Source organism: Aethalodelphis obliquidens, unplaced genomic scaffold (assembly GCF_003676395.1).
Source record: "Aethalodelphis obliquidens isolate GAN/ISIS:26980383/991018 unplaced genomic scaffold, ASM367639v1 scaffold29, whole genome shotgun sequence".
In the NCBI taxonomy this organism is placed as follows: Eukaryota; Metazoa; Chordata; class Mammalia; order Artiodactyla; family Delphinidae; genus Aethalodelphis; species Aethalodelphis obliquidens.
Window position 1 is genome coordinate 20,776,545 of NW_020837973.1, and position 17,557 is coordinate 20,794,101.

The window sequence follows — 17,557 nt, forward strand, 5'->3', positions numbered from 1 at the left end:
ATGCAGCAGAGCGGCTAGGCCTGTGAGCCATGGCCACTGAGCCTGCGCATCCGGAGCCTGTGCTCCACAACGGGAGAGGCCACAACAGTGAGAGGCCCTCGTACCGCAAAAAAAAAAAAAAACAAACACAAACACACAAAAAAGAAGAAAACATATATGGTTTAAACTCTGTGTTCCTATGTCTAAATTTTTTTATGAGTTTCTGTACATTTAAGCTCATGAGTTACTATTTGGGATGCAGAAGGGCTCTGATTTTGAAAAATTTATAAAATAAATTTGAAAACTTCTTTTCTGTCTCAATGATGGTTTTTATCATTGAGCTTTGTATATGATTTATTTTTGAGATACAATTCATGCTTATAAAGAGATATTCACGGTAGCAACAAGTTGTCTTTAAGTAATTAAGTTGGAATGAGTTACCTATACATTCATAGAAAAAAAAAACCTCTAAGTATGGCTTTTAAGAATACTGTTGCTTTCACTTCTCTGTGCTAAAATATGTCTCAAGTTTTTCATAGCCATTCTCACACAGAGAGTAGGAGTAGCAGGCCACCCATTTACTTTCAGCTTTTAATTAATGTGAAAGAATAGACTACCCTGAAACACATGCCCAATAAAAACATCTAAATAAATAATGAAAAAGGGATCAGACCATTTGCTATATATGATTCGGTAGAGGAAGCGTTTGGTCAATCAGAATTTCAGCTAGAGTTGTCTTAGGACCTCTGATGAAATTAGAAAAATAGTAGAAATAAATTGTCAAGGGAACTGATATAAGTGTTATCTAATGATCCAGCACAAAAAATTAGCAATTCAGGAGACTCAAATGTGCATAGGTTGAAAGATCATTAACTCTGAAACAGGATTTTTCTTTTCATTTGGCATTGATATCATTTCCATCTCATACTCTGGGGTGAGCCTGTCCAGTGAAAAACACTGCCCCTGAGTGCTTCATGCTTGAGCACTGAGGGCTTTATTCCTCCATTAGAGGGCATGCTTTATTCTGCTATTTGAATTAATCAAGAAAATTTACTGCTAGTTTACAATTTGCATAGCACTACTGACACCAAGTAAGAGCCTTTCATTTCTCTAAAAGCAATATTTGTTGTTTGCTTTACGGTTTCTTTATTCATGGGATTTTACTTCCACTGCCTCCTTGAATGTTTGTTTCTAAATCTGTTGCCTAAGCACTTAGCTTGCTTCTAATCCTTTGCATCACTAATAACTCAGCCTTTCCAAGCCAGTGGGTCACTAAATTGCACTTATTTTTCTTTCTGAATAAAAAATATATAGTATTTTATACTTTTTCATCAGTTATTGCTTGTTCATCCTTGCTTCAAATGTATATTAGCATAATTATATTTTTCAAAATCTTAACTTTTCTTCTCAAAGATAAAGACATGAGTCTGTGAGACTACATAGTACTTGGTGAATTTTAAGTGTCGTAAAGATAATCATCAGATAGAGTATCAGGGAAAAAATTAACTTCTATTCCAAAATATCTTTGTTATTAAATTCACAACTAGGTTTAAATGTGGCCTATGGTATAAGTCACTCTGTTTAGTGGTACTCAGGAAGAACAGTGATGTATGTTTAATTTTTATAAATAGAAGTATATTTTCTAAAATGACCATGAATTTTTACATCTACTTGCAGTACATGAGAATAATGTTTTATTTACACTCTCATTTATTACTAAATGTTCTTAATAATTTACCTTTTGTAAACTGATACATAAAAAATATAACAATATATTAATTTTAATATGTTTGTTAGTGACATAAACAATATTTCTGGTCATTTGTCTTTATCTTCTGTCGTTATTTGTTTATACCCTATTCTCATACTTTTTTATTAGTTTGTAGAAACTCTAGGAACACAAATCTCTTATTATAAGGGATATTTTCTCTCAATCTTATATTTGTACATCCTCTATGGTGTCTTCAAATATAAACAGACATACACAAACAAATCCATATAGTAAAATCTGTCAGTTTTTGTCTTCACATCTGGATCTTTTCATTGATTAAAAATTAGTTGTAAAAACAAGCCACTGTAAATATACTCTTCCATATGCTCAATTGTATTTTTGAAGGTTTTTTTTTCATTTTTCGATTGCAGCTTTTTAATCCATTTGAAACACATTTATGGTGGTTTGAGGTCAGGACCAAGCTTCATCTTTCAATATGGATAAACAACTATTTCAAGGCTGTTTAATTACTTGAAATGGCAAGCTTTTCATTAATCATATGCCCATACATGCATATATCTATCTCTACATTTTAAATTCTGGCTCATCAATATCTTTGTTTATTTTTCAATTTGTTTTACTGAGATTTTTTTTTTTAATTTAAGTCTATAGACATTTTATCCAATGCTAAGAAAGTATGGAATAAAGTTCAATAATTTCTTGGTTTCTCTCCTATAATTCCTTTCTTTCTTTTACTTGAAAAATATTTATCGACGTGTCTACTGTAGGTCAGAAATACCCAATAGTAAACAGGAAAAAGGTAACACTAGGAAGAAAGAAAAAGCAGTAGTATAAACAGATAAATGCAACTGAAAATTGTGTAAGTACTGTTAAATGATTTTCCTATCCAAGAGGATTTTATTGCAGAAAGATAGTTACTAATGTTTTTAGTTTGTTTAATGTTTAAATTATTAATTGTAATTACATTTATTCTAAAGATCTTAAAAAACACACGATATATCTTTTTTTTACTTTTATAATAATAGTTATCTTGAAAAGTAATTTCATATTTCCTTATACTAATTTTACTATTTAAACAAATCATTTTGTTGACTACTTCTAAGTGCTTCAAATACTATAACAATACAGAAATCATTAACTATAAAAGTTTATTTCTTCTCCTATACTATTTAAAGGAATTGCATTATGTAATTTATTCATTTTCTCATTTTCTTCATACTTTTTCCCATACTTTTCAAGGATAGAATCATAATCTCAGAACTAGAAATAAAATAGCATAATATCTCTGCCTAGGTTATGGGTTGTGATTTGCCAACAATTGACTTCTAATTCAACTATGAGGCCTGATTGTACCTACTAAGGTGTCTCAATAATCTTTATTTAAACATTGTTCTAGGCCACTTTTAAACATCATATTAATTTTCTAAGTCACATAACCCTCTAAACTTGTGCATTTCCTTGTAATCTGAAGCTTTTTCAGTGTGTAACCATGTCTACCAAGTTTAATTTTCTTTATCTCCCATGTTCCTTAAATATTTAGAAACATCAAGTGGCATCACATACTATATTTTACAGGGTGGTCCAGAGTTTATATATCCTAGGAATTCAGAGATTGGGTATGCAGTCTGGTTTTCTCTAAGCAGTAGATCAAGCTACTATCCTTCATCAGATTTGGGGAATGCTTTCTACCTGACCATTCCGTAAAAACTGGAACTGATAAGCATTTCTGTTTCTAGTGTATGTCCTACTTTTACCAGAATAGTTTGGCTTATTCACAGTTCCCTTTATTTATCCTTCTCTATTTTTGAGTGGGAAAAAATTAGTAAACCACAGTTTTTATACAGACAAATGCTTAATATTATGGAATAATCATATATATATATATAAAAACCAATAATGGTTATTACTATATAATAATAATATATAAAACCAATAATTTGAATTTTTATTCTCTCTTGTTGTCCATTACCACTGCCTAGTCAATAGGCTTCCTATTAACATTAACTCCTTTAACATTTAGATACTTCTATTTTTGAAAGCCTTTTTGCTTTCTGGAACAAAGTGTTCTGGCGCTATCTTCAGTGCAGGCATATCTGTTTGAATATAATGCACACGTTCCTGAAAGATCTTGCATTCTGTAAAATCACCACTAACAATCACAGGGCTTATGGACAAAATGGCACTGGCTAAATCATATGAAGCTATGTAAACAGAGTACTAACAAAAACAATAATTGGCATCTTGGGAAATAACTGGGGCAGATCAGGCAAACAGCACAGGTTTTCTGGAAGTTGCCTTGGGGGATATTAAAATTGCACAAAAATAATAGGGATGAAACTTTGGCTTGTGGGAGGTACAGAATCAATGCAGAGGGAAGTGACGCTCTAGGCAAGTAAAACCTACCTTGAGCCTAGAACGCTTTAGTGGTGGGATTATAGCTCTCCGGAGTAAACTCAGGGCAGAGACCCATTTTCAATTTTCCAAAAATAGAGATGAAGGGACTCTTGCCTACGAAATAACCAAGCTTACTACCTTTTGTTGAGGGTTACAATTAGCCATTATTTTGGCTCACTTCCTTCAGTAAATCAGACATGAATCCACACAGCCTTTTTTTTTTTTTTTGCGGTACGCGGGCCTCTCACTGTTGTGGCCTCTCTCATTGCGGAGCACAGGCTCCACGCAGGCTCAGCGGCCATGGCTCACGGGCCCAGCCGCTCTGCGGCATGTGGGATCTTCCCAGACCGGGGCACGAACCCGTGTCGCCTGCATCGGCAGGCGGACTCTCAACCACGGTCCCACCAGGGAAGCCCCCACACAACCGTTTTTTAACTTACACTCAACTCTCCCCTCGTTATTAATGATGTAGGAATAAAAATGGTTAATGGAAGGATGTTATCGCAGAAGGAAATTTCTTGCAACAGCATGGAAGCAGCTTCTTTGAAACAGTTTGTAATTTTTTTTTAAATTTAGAAATAATGTTGGAGATAAAAATCTGTGAGCTCATATTTAAATTTTAAAAAATCTCGGGACTCATAGAAAATAGTTTGAGAGGACAAATATAAAACATCCATCATTCACATTTTGACAACACATATAACATTTTCTTCTTTTTGGTCCTGAGTTTACATTGATACTTCTGATTTTCACTTACATTTCCAAATGCTTTAATCTTTTATAAATAAAACCTAGTTAATTTTCTCTATATCAATGCATATTTATATCTTTCACTTTTAACCTAAACTGGGATTATATCTCATTTACTTTTATAACTCAAGTGTTTATTGAACAAGTCAAAATTTTTCTAAGACACAGAAAAAATAATAAATAATGCTGATAGATTTTTCTAATGATAGATTACCCTACTTTCGTGGAATAAACCCTGTTTGTCCTGATTCATTTTGATTTAAGTACTACTGAATGGCTTGATATTCTAAGATTTTATTTATATTTTGTCATTTCTTCAAAATAAAATTTATAATGTTTTTGTGCTGTTATAACCTGGTAAGATGATTGGATAAGATTTTTTATATTTTCTATGTTATGGAACATTTTAAATAAAATCGAAACTGTCCCTTGTCAATTTTGTTAATTTATGCTTCACTATAAAAACATCCATTTGCTTATTTTTTTTTTTTAGATATTTGAAATACAACTTTATTCTGATTCTAAATGGAAAGAAATGGGAATGACAGTAACAAACAAGATTCCACCACTGAATATTGTGATGTGACTATAGCAGTCTTATACGTGAAACTCAAGAAGGAAATAACTGTGTCCCAAAATACATAAATATGCAGGTACAAAAAAAATGAAGGTTTTTTTTTTTTTTTTAACTGCCACATTCACTCCGAAGCCCATTCATCTCTTTCAGCATCCCAAAGATTAATCACATGCTCTGCTTAGCTATATAATAAAGAGGCAAACATGTTGTACCACTGACATCACAGGTCAGTTGCCTATAAAACTAGACTTCTGACGCTGGGCTCCAGCTTCACTTTCTCACGGGTCATCATCTTCATCCAGGAGGGCAGTTGTCTGAGCAACCTCTAGATCGTGCTTGTACTGCACTGCCAACGCTGGGTCCATGACCACCTCTGGCGGGGCAAAAGCAGGCATGGCGACAAACTCTAAGTTAGGGTCTCCGATCAGTTTTCTAGCAAGCCAGAGGAAGCTTTTCAAAGTTGTAGTTACTTTTGGCAGAAATGTCATAGTACTGATGATTCTTCTTTCGGTGGAAGACAATTGACTTTGCCTTAACCTTTCTGTCCTTAATGTCCACTTTGTTGCCACACAACACGATGGGGATGTGATCTCTATGCCAGGTCTCTATGCCAGTTATGCACATTCTTGTAAGTAACTCTCGATGTTACATCAAACATTATAATGGCACACTGAGCTTGGATATAATAGCCATCTCTCAATCCACCAAATTTCTCCTGACCAGCTGTATCCCATACATTGAACTTAACAGGTCATCTGTTGGTATGGAACACAAGGGGATGGACCTCAACACCCAAGGTAGCTACATACTTCTAAAATTCACCAGTCAGATGACATCTCACAAATGTAGTTTTACCAGTACCACCATCCCCAATCAATACCAATTTTAACTGAAATTGGGGTTCTACTTGGGCAGCCATGGTGATGCTACTTCCAGAAGCGTCTCTGCGCTCGTCTGACTGAGGGCTCCATTTGCTTAGTTTTTAGAATGCATTTGTCCAAAGTTGCACATCATATTATTTTACATGATTTTATTACCTTTCATATCTGTGGCTATATGTTACATTATTTCATCTTTTCAGTCATAGACAGGCACTGGTATCATACATTAGAAAGAGACAAATATTTATTTGTCAGGTTATATTTTCATTGTTATATTAATTTTATATATTCGAATGTAGTGGATATTTTAATATCCAAAAAGGAGAAAAATATCTAAATGAAAATGTGAACTCCAAGTAAACAGCATTTATCTAACACAAACAACAAATAGTATATAAACAAAGAAAAGAAACCTAGGTTCTAAACCTAGATATCTATGACCTTGAGTAATTTACTTAATTTTCTACGTGACTTACATAATGCTTGTTATTACAAATTGGATCTCAGTAATATCACTCTAAATAGGAAAGTGTTCCCTGGGTAGGGGTGTGTGTGTGTGTGTGTGTGTGTGTGTGTGTGTGTGTGGTGTGAGCACACGTGCATGCACATGTGTGCGTGCATGCACATATGCACATATTTTACAAACTACAAACTACTCAGAACAAACAATAATGCAAAATGGAGAATTAAGCTTTTTATCTATTATAGCCACTGGTTTTGTCAAATGTATACCAAAATCTTTCAGAGATGTAACACATTTTTCCCCCTTAATAAGAGGTTTTTATACCCAAGTATCCAAATCTCATTAACTCTATCAATATGACCATGGGTACATCCTCACTGGGAAAACCTTCCTAGAATTTTCTCATTTGACTAACACTGTACATTGTCTTATTTGATTAAATAATTTAAATCGAATGAAGGATTCCAAGGAGCTCTTTTTTTGCAAAGAAAAAATATTTAACCCTGTAATGAGTGGCAGATACCAATCTTTGTTAAACTTTGAATTTAATTTCTCAAATATAATTCTCTTTGAATGGCACTGTACTTATGAAGTGTCCAAACCCTTCTTGCAAATTATAGATTAATCACAAGGATGCATTTTTATTGTTCAATTTCCTCTAATACAGAAAAAATCATTCAAATAAAAATGTAAAATAAATGGATACAATTAAGTAATCTTATCTTTCTGTAATACTCTAGGTATACTGTATTCTATAGGACCATTGATACAGAGATATTGATAATATCTCAATCACTATTTATTGCTGCCTGAAACAATCACTATTTGTTACGGTCCAAATCAGTCCTGATCTAGTTTATAATAAATCGAAATAGGACCAAGGCATACAAGATATCGCCAAATGTTATTTTATCTACAAAATGAGGATAATTTTAACAAAATGAACATTCTTAAAGGCTTTTTGGAAATAGTTCATACACATTATAAGCATGTGATGCCTAATAGGTTTCTTTATGCTTTACACTATTCATTATTATTATATTAAAATGAATGGGCATAGCAAGAATGGTTATTGTTCAGTCTGAAATGATAGAACACATTTTTTAATCTTTTTCTCATATTATTTATTTATTTATTATTATTTTTTAACATCTTTATTGGAGTATAATTGCTTTACAATGGCGTGTTAGTTTCTGCTATATAACAAAGTGAATCAGCTATAGGTATACATATATCCCCATATGCCCTCTCTCTTGCATCTCCCTCCCACCCTCCCTATCCCACCCCTCAAGGTGGTCACAAAGCACCGAGCTGATCTCCCTGTGCTATGTGGATGCTTCCCACTAGCTATCTATTTTACATTTGGTAGTGTATATATGTCCATGCCACTCTCTCACTTCGTCCCAGCTTACCCTTCCAACTCCCCGTGTCCTCAAATCCATTCGCTACATATGTGTTTTTATTCCTGTCCTGCCTGTAGGTTCTTCAGAACCTTTTTTTTTTTTTTTAGATTTCATATATATGTGTTAGCAGATGCTATTTGTCTTTCTCTTTCTGATTTACTTCACTCTGTACAACAGACTCTAGGTCCATCCACCTCACTGCAAATAATTCAATTTCGTTTCCTTTTATGGCTGAGGAATATTCCATTGTATATATGTGCCACATCTTCTTTATCCATTCATTTGTCGATGGACACTTAGGTTGCTTCCATGTCCTGGCTATTGTAAATAGAGCTGCAATGAACATTACGGTACATGACTCTTTTTGAATTATGGTTTTCTCAGGGTGTATGCCTAGTAGTGGGATTGCTGGGTCATATGGTAGGTCTATTTTTAGTTTTTTAAGGAAAAAACACATTCACATTAGAAAATTGCTTTTATTTGAATATTGATATTTAATAATTGTATCACTTCAAAATGTCTAAATCATACAGATATATAGATATAAGGATAGATACACAAGGATAGATACATAGGTAGATTCCTTATGGTGGTATACTTAACTGAATTTGGGATTAGGAACTATACTGATAGATATACTAAGAGCAGATATTATTTCCATGAATATTTTAAAAGAAAAAATTATTTAAGTTTTATGTTTAACATTTGATATATGAAATATTCACAATTTAAAAAGTAAATGAAATATTTTACAATAAAGTTTTCAGTTATCCTTTATAAATTGTTGGCTTTTTTAAAGAGAATAATCAAATAAATTTTATTTGTTGAAATGTCTATAATATTTAATGCCATCTCCTCTTCAAAATTCCTGATATTTGTCATACAAAGTGTATTTAGTGTTTTTCCATCCTGAAATAAATTTGTGCAGCTTTAAAGCATGACAGTTACAATTATAGAAGATTTCTGCTGATTTCTTGGATGGATGTTTTTTACTCTCTGATTCCCATGTAAAATAGCATAGAATATGTTCATACTATGAATTCCAGCATGTTTGAGATGGAAAGAAGTGAAAGTGATCAGAATGTTATTAATGGTATTACACTGTGAACATGTACACAGAGGCAATACAACTGGTTCAGGAAGTACTGATCCAGGGATTGCAAATAGTGTTAGCAAGCGATTGAGATTCAGGACAGGAAGTGTTAATTGCACCATGTTAGAGTGAGCCTAGATGATTTTTTTTTTAAAGAGCAATTTACTTAAAAGGGGTATGCATTCTTTTTAAAATGAATATCTTATTTGCAAATTGAAGATTAAACAGCTTTTGCTCTATAAATAATTGTGGGGGGTGGTAGATGAATGCTTTATTTAAATATTAATTCTTAGCTGTGTATATTTTTTTCAGACATTCACTGAGAAAATTGATTTTGTTATTTAGTACATTCACCAAGCAAAATATCTGTTTAGTCTTAAAGACATCAATCAGGAAACGATATGCATTTTAATCCAACAAATGTATTACTTTAGACAGTAAATTTTAAATTTGAACCTAAGAAATGTTTTAACATAGCCTAGTAAATCTGCATTTTTATTTAAAGCTTAATTAACTTTACTATAACATAACAAACAATTGAGCAAAGGACTTTGGAAGAGACATATCTCCAAAGACATGCAAATGGCCAACAGGTATATGAAAATATAAAAAGATGTTCAACATCACTAATCATTAAGGATATTCAAATCAAAACCACAATGAGATATTATCATGGACAAGTACTGCATGATTCCACTTGCTAATCAAACTCATAAAAGGATAAAATATAGTAGTGGTAACCAGGGCTTGGGTGGTAAGGGAAATGAGTTGTTATTCAATGGATATATAGTTTCAGTTATGGTAGATGAATAAATTCTATGTGTTTGCTGTATAACATAATGTCTATAGTTAACAGTATAGCATTGTGTACTTCAGTAGTTGTTAAAAGGGAAGGTCTCATGTTAAGTATTCCTACTAAACAGAAAAAGAAAAAAGAAGGACACAGAAAACTTTTGGAGGTGATGAATATGTTTATTAACTTGATTGTGCTGTGGCATCATGGGTGTTTGCAAATGCCCAACTCATTAAATTGTACACATTAAATATGTGCATTTCTTTAGATATCAATTAAATCTTGATAAAAGTTAAAAAAAATCATTAGTATTCAGATAATATAGAAAAACTGAGCAGATAAAAAATACAAATATACCAAGTTCTAAAAAATAAAACTGACAAGCCACAGAAAAAGGGATTGAAAAAGGTGAATAAATATATAAAATAATAAATTACACTGATAATCAATGTAAAATAAACATTTATATTCTTAATAATTCATTAAAAATTACAAATCTATCTATGCTGAGTTGACAAGAAATGGAAGAAATGTGATTTTTTTATATGGTATTAATGAGGTTAAAATATGGAGCAATCACATATATTGGTCTACAGTTTTCTTTTCCAGTAGTGTCCTTATCTGGCTTTGATGTTGAGATAATGCTGGCCTCATAAAATGAGTCTGGATGTGTTTCCTCCTTGTTAATTTTTTGGAACAGCTTGAGATGGACTGGCATTAATTCTTCTTTAAATGTTTGGTAGAATTCACCAGTGAAGCCATCTGATCCTGGGCTTTTCTGTGTTGGGAAGTTTTTGATTAGTGATTCAATCTCCTTATTTGTTACTGGTCTGTTCAGATTTTCTGTCTCTTCCTGATTCAGTCTTGGGTGATTGTATATTTCTAAAAATTCATCTATTCCTTCTAACTTTTCCAAATTTTTTTGGTGTAGAATTTTTCATAGTAGTCTCTTATGATCCTGTGCATTTCTGTCCTATCAGTTGTAATGTTTTCTCTTTCATTTCTCATTTTATTTATTACAGTTTTCTCTTTTTTTTCTTAGTTATTCTACTTAAAGTTTTGTCAGTTTTATCTTTACAAGAAACAAGCTCTTAGTTTCAGTGATTTTTTTTGGTCCAAATTTCACTTATTTCTGCTCTGATCTTTGTTATTTCCTTCTTTTACCACCATTGGGCTTAGTTTGTTCTTTTTCTAGTTCCTTGAGGAGGTATAAAGTTATGTTGTTTATTTGACACTTTTCTAATTTCTTAATAAATGTATTTATCACTACAAACTTCCCTCTCAGAACTGCTTTGGCAGCATAGGTTTGGGTATGCTGTATTTCCATTTTCATTTGTTTTGAGGTATTTTTTATTTCTTTTAAGGTTTCTTCTTCTTAAGGAGTATGTTGTTTAATTTAAACATGATTTAAAATTTTCCAGGTTTCCTCTTCTTGATTTTTAGTTTCTTACTATTGTGGCTGGAAATGATACTTGGTATTATTTCACTTTTCCTGCATTTGATAAGATTTGCTTCATAGCCTATCATATCCCTGATGAATATAGATGCAAAAATTCTCAACAAAATATTAGCAAACCTAATTCATCAGTACATTAAAAGGATCATATACCATGACCAAGTGAGGTTTATTCCTGGGATGAAAAGTTGGTTCAATATACACAAAGCAATAAATGTGACATACCATATTAATAGAATGAAAGAAAATGTGACATACCGTATTAATAGAATGAAAGAAAATCATATGATCTTCTCAATAGATGCAGAAGAGGCATTTGACACAATAGACCATTTTCTCATAATAAAAATCCCCAACAAATTTGGTATATAAGGAACAAACTTCAACATAATAAAGGCCATATGCAACAAACCCACAACTGTCATCATATCCTACAATGAAAGACTGAAAGCTTTTCCTCTAAGATCAGGAAGAAGACAAGGGTGTCTAGTGTCACCATTCATTCATAGTAATGGAAGTCCTAACTAGAGCAATTAGGCAAGGAAAAGAAATAAAAGGTATCCAAACTGAAAAAAGAAGAAGTAAAATTGTTGTTATTCACTGATGATCTTATATATAGGAAGTTCTAAAGACTGAACCAAAAAATGTTGAAACTAATCAATGAATTCAGTAAAGATGCAGGGAAAAAATATACAGTTGCATTTCTACACAATAACAACAAAACATCTGAAAAAGAGATGAAGAAAACTATCCATTCATGATAGCATCAAAAACAATAAAATACTTAGAGATAAATTTATCCAAGGATGTGAAAGATCTGTACAATGAAAACTACAAGATTTTGATGAAAGAAATTGAAGTAGATTCAAACAAATGGAAAGATATCTCTGTGGACCAGAACTAATATTGTTAAAATATCCATGCTAATAAAGGTCACCTATAGATTCAATGCAATCCCTTTCAAAATTCCAAAGGAATTCTTCATGGAAATATAAATAAATTCTAAAATATGTATAGAACTACAAAATACTCTGAATAGACAAAGCAATCATTAGAAAAAAGAACAAAACAGGAGACATCACACATCCTGGTTTCAAACCATATTGTAAAGCTATAGTAATCAAAATAGTATGGTACTGACATAATAGCAATAATATAGATCAGTGGAAAAAAATTTAGAGTCCAGAAATAAACTGCTGCATATATAATCAACTAATGTTTGATGAGAGCCAAGAACACTCAATGGGTAAAAGATAGATTCTTTAGCAAAGGATGCGATGAAGCCTGGATAATCAGATGGAAATAATAATAATAATATTTGACCCCTATTTTACACCACTCACAAAAATTAACCCAACATGGATGAGAGAGTTAAACATAAGACAGACCTGGTACTATACTCCTAAAAAACATAGAGAAGAAGCTCCTTGACTTTGATCTGGGCAATAATTTTTTGAATATAACACCAAAAGCACAAACAACAGAAGCAAAAGTAAATAAGAGGGACTACATCAAACTTAAAAGCCTCTGCACAGCAAAAGACAATCATCAAAATGAAAAGGCCACCAATAGAATGGGAGAAAATATTTGCAAACTATTTATTGGATAAGGGATTGATATAAAAAATAGAACTCATACAACTAAATAGCAAAAAAAAAAGAAAAAAATCTAATTAAAAATGGACAGAGGAATTGAATAGAAATTTTTCCAAGAAAACATCCAAATAATCACCAGGTACAGGAAAAGATGCTTAATATTACTAATTATCAGGGAAATTCAAATTAAAACTACAATGAGATATTATTCACACCTGTTAGAATGGTTATCATCAAAGATAGAAGAAATAAGAAGTGTTGGCAAGGATGTGGAGAAAATGGAATGCTTGTGCACCACTGGTGGGAATATAAATTGGTTCCACCACTATAAAAAACAGTGTGAAAAGTTACTCAAAAAAATGAAAAATAGAACTACTATAGGATCCAGCAATTCCACTTCTGGTTCTATATCCGATGGAATGAAATCAGGATCTATAAGAGATATCTACACTCCCATGTTCACTGCAATATTTTTCACAATAGTCGAGATATGGACGCATCCTAAGTGTCTGTCAATGGATCAATGGATAATGAAGATATGATCTATCTATCTATCTATCTATCTATAGAGAGAAAGAGAGGGAGGGAGGGTGGGAGGGGAGAGAGAGAGAGAGACATGAGAAAGAGGGAAATAGTGCCATTTGCTATAGCATGGATAGACATTGAGGGCATTAAATAAGATAAATAAGGTCGACAGGGGAAGACAAATACTGTATGATATTTATAAGTGGAATCTAAAAAAGCTGAACCTATAAAAACAGAGAATAGAATGGTGGTTACCAGGAGCTGGGAGCTGGAAAAATGTCTAAGGGTACAAACTTGTAATTAATATATAAATAAATTCCAGATATCTCATGCAGAGCAGTGATTATAGTTGAGAATACTGTATTATAATCTTCAAATTTGAGAGACTAGACCTTAATCATTCCCACTGCAAAAAATAAATGATAATTATGTGTTATGAAAGAAGTGTTAGCTTATGTTGTGTTGGTAATTGAAATATATAAATGTATCAAATCAACATGTTGCACACCTAAACTTACAGAATGTTATATGCTGATTATATCTCAATAATTTAAAAATTTGGATCAATCACTTTGAAAGTACTTTGCTAATAGCCCAAGCAGTAATTAGCTTCTGAAATAGTTACCAATGAGCTCATCCCTTGGTATTCATTCCGTTGTGTAATCTCTTTTACCTGAGTATGTGCTGACTTAGTCGCTTGCTTCTAACATGTGGACTGTGGCAAAAGTTGATAGGCTGTCACTTCTGAGATTAGATTACAGAGGTTAGGATCTCTTTCTTCCTCTGTTTGATGAAGTCAGCTGCCTTATTGTGAAATGATCTGTGGAGAGGATTGAGGCTGGATTTCCATCAATAGCCAGTGAGGAATCTGGGCTCTTAGTTTAACATGTGATGTATTGGATCCTGCCAACAACTACATGGGCGAGTGTGAAAGCAAATCCACCCTCAGTTGTACTTTGAGAGGACTATGGCTTTGTGAGATATCTAAGGCAGCTCAGGCATGCCTGGATTCCTCACCCACAGAAACTGTGAAAAAAAATAAATATTTATTCCTTTAAGTAGGTATGTTTTGGAGAAATGTTTAACACTGTGATTGGTAACTAGTACAGCTGTTAAATATGAATAATCTCAAGTCATAAGACTCAACAAATTCATTCTAGATATGTGCTGTGTAAAAAATATTATGGCTCATGTGAACCGGGAAATGAAATAAATAAGTGGGTTATTCATAAAATGAACTTTTAAAAAATTTATAAACATAGGTTAACCTGGAACACAAAATTATGAGTAAAACCAATAAGTTACAAAAATAACATGTATAGATGATTTTATACTTGCATATTAAAGCAGAAAAATATTATATATTGTATATAATTATATTAATATGTAGTAAAGATATAATATTAATCCATGGTCCAGGCATTGAGATCAGGATATTGCCTCAGTGAAGGATGATTGAGAGGTCAAAGAAAGCATCACATCATTTATAATGCTTTATATTTTTCAAATAATATGTCAGATGCAAATGTGGCAAAATGCTATAACTTATACTATGTTTTGGTAGAGTATGCATAGATATATTTTATATTATGCTCTACTTTTTCTTGTTTGAAATATTTCATAATTTTTGAAATAATATTTAATAAGGGGAAATGGAAACATAAATGTGATACATTAATATGAAATTGATAAAAGTGTCATTAATATAAAATATAATGGAGATAAAAGCACCTTTATTTGGTTCAGATAAGCTAAAAGAAGACCAAATTAGACACAGATCTTGTTTATTGTAGTACTCCAATGACAACAGGATCAGCAACCATAATATATCAAATCATTTCCAAGACATTAAGCAAACAAATAATTTATATAGAGTAATGTAAACAAATCATTTATACATCTATTGCACACAGTGCATCTCTAATCTATGCCTCAGAGACATCTAGTAAATAGTATGAAGTAGCATAAATCTATCGTATTTTGTTTTTGTTGGGAAAAAAACTTTATAAAAATGACATATAATCTACTAAAAATGGAAAAATACATTATTCAACCATGTAAATCTGACATCTAGAAATATTAATAATATGCTAATTAGAGAGCAATAATTATTCAAAGTTTTAGTCACTTGATATGCAATATATTATATCAAAGATGGGCAGTCTTAGAGATTTGTTTATGATTCAATTTGTTGTGCCATATAGATAAATTTCCAGATTAACTTTTTTAAACTAATATATTTCCTTTGACTTACAAATTATTAAAAGGTATATAGTACCAAAATATTTGTTTGTTTTGTATATATTTTGTCACTGTTACAAAAACAGTTATAATAATTAAAATAATGTCTATTATTTTCATCATTATTTGCTTAATAAATAGGACCAAAAAAACTTGACTTCAAGATATTATTCATGGCTGTTTACAAATAATAATTTGTTTACAACAAAAGGGAATGAAGAATGGTTAATAAGACTACAGTAATTCCCAAACCCTTCATAACTCATTAGCTGATTTCTGAACATTCACTTTCATACATTTACATAAACACTTTTAACTATTAACATGGAATTCATTCTGTGGGAAATATAATGTGAATTTTTGTGAATTATTTATACTTGAATACTTAAATATATTTTTGGTAATATGTATAGAAAGAAAAAGTATACATATGATATTGAAATAAAAAGCAGATGGAGATGAGAAAGGACAAAAAGAACTTGTAAGACTAATTTGACACTGTTTACAGACTTTGCTTAGATTTCATTAACGGCCCAATTTCCTCACCACTTCTATCTGTGCATTTTTCTGTGTAAGTTCGCAATGCTTTCCCACTGTGGGTAAGTTTAATTCTCTGTGCCTGGGCTTAGTTTGTGACTTGCTTATGTCAATATGACCTGACATCAGCAGTGTCTTGAAAAGCATTTGCAAGATGAGACTCACTAGCTCTTGAGCTTCTGATGTCAACATGATAAGAACGTGGTAAGTCTGATGGTCCTTAAAAAGGGATGAATGACAACTAAAGCAGAGAAGTATCAGCTGAGATGTCCCAGGAAAGCCCAGTTGAGAATAGAGCCCTGACCAAATTTCAGATCCAGTCAACCACTGATACCTGAGCAAACTCAACATAAACTGGGCCCAAACTAGATTAGCCAAGCCATGGCAAGCCATGGGAAATTCAACTTATAATAAACAGTAGTTGATTTTAAGCTACAGCACGTTGGATTTCTTTTTACACAATGATAATTAAATGATGTAGGCCAATTATTTTACAGAGCATTTTATGAAATGGAGTGCATATAATGTATAAGTTTTCCATATTGTGGAAAAGAAATTTGTAATAAATATTAAAAATTCAGCTTAAATTTTTCTTCCTTTAGATGATAATGTTTTGTCCAAAGTAGAAAATTCTAATATATACAATTATGCTAATGCATGGAAGAGGTCCTTCCAAGTTATACTATGACAGACATCAAAAATATTTCATGAAATTGAATCATTACGTTGTATACCTGAAACTAACATGTTATATAATATAATGTTGCATGTCCACTATACCTCAATAAAAAATAAAAATAAAGAAAATATTTAAAAACTCAAGATAAATATTAAGCATGGATTACTATAAGCCAGAGAACATGGAATGTGCAGGCATGGATTTAAAAAAAATAATTTCACTCTTTTTCTCTATGCATTAACACTAATACTCATTTTATTTAAAGATGTAGATTACTATATTGATATAGATTAGAATAATATAAATCATAAAGTCTCACAAGGTAAATGACCATTTCCTAATTATCTCTTTGTTGTTGTTCATATGGAAAAATTGCTTTTACCTGAATGGTTTTAAGGTACATATTTTAAAAGAACACTTCTAAAATTTACATATAAAACAACAAACCAAACATTGTAC

The 17,557-nt window shown here is 31.9% G+C and overlaps 1 pseudogene; it reads right to left on the bottom strand.

Moving 5' to 3' along the window:
• Window positions 1-5,710: 5,710 nt before the first annotated feature.
• Window positions 5,711-6,351, bottom strand: LOC113630200 (GTP-binding nuclear protein Ran pseudogene; annotated as a pseudogene).
• Window positions 6,352-17,557: the final 11,206 nt, after the last annotated feature.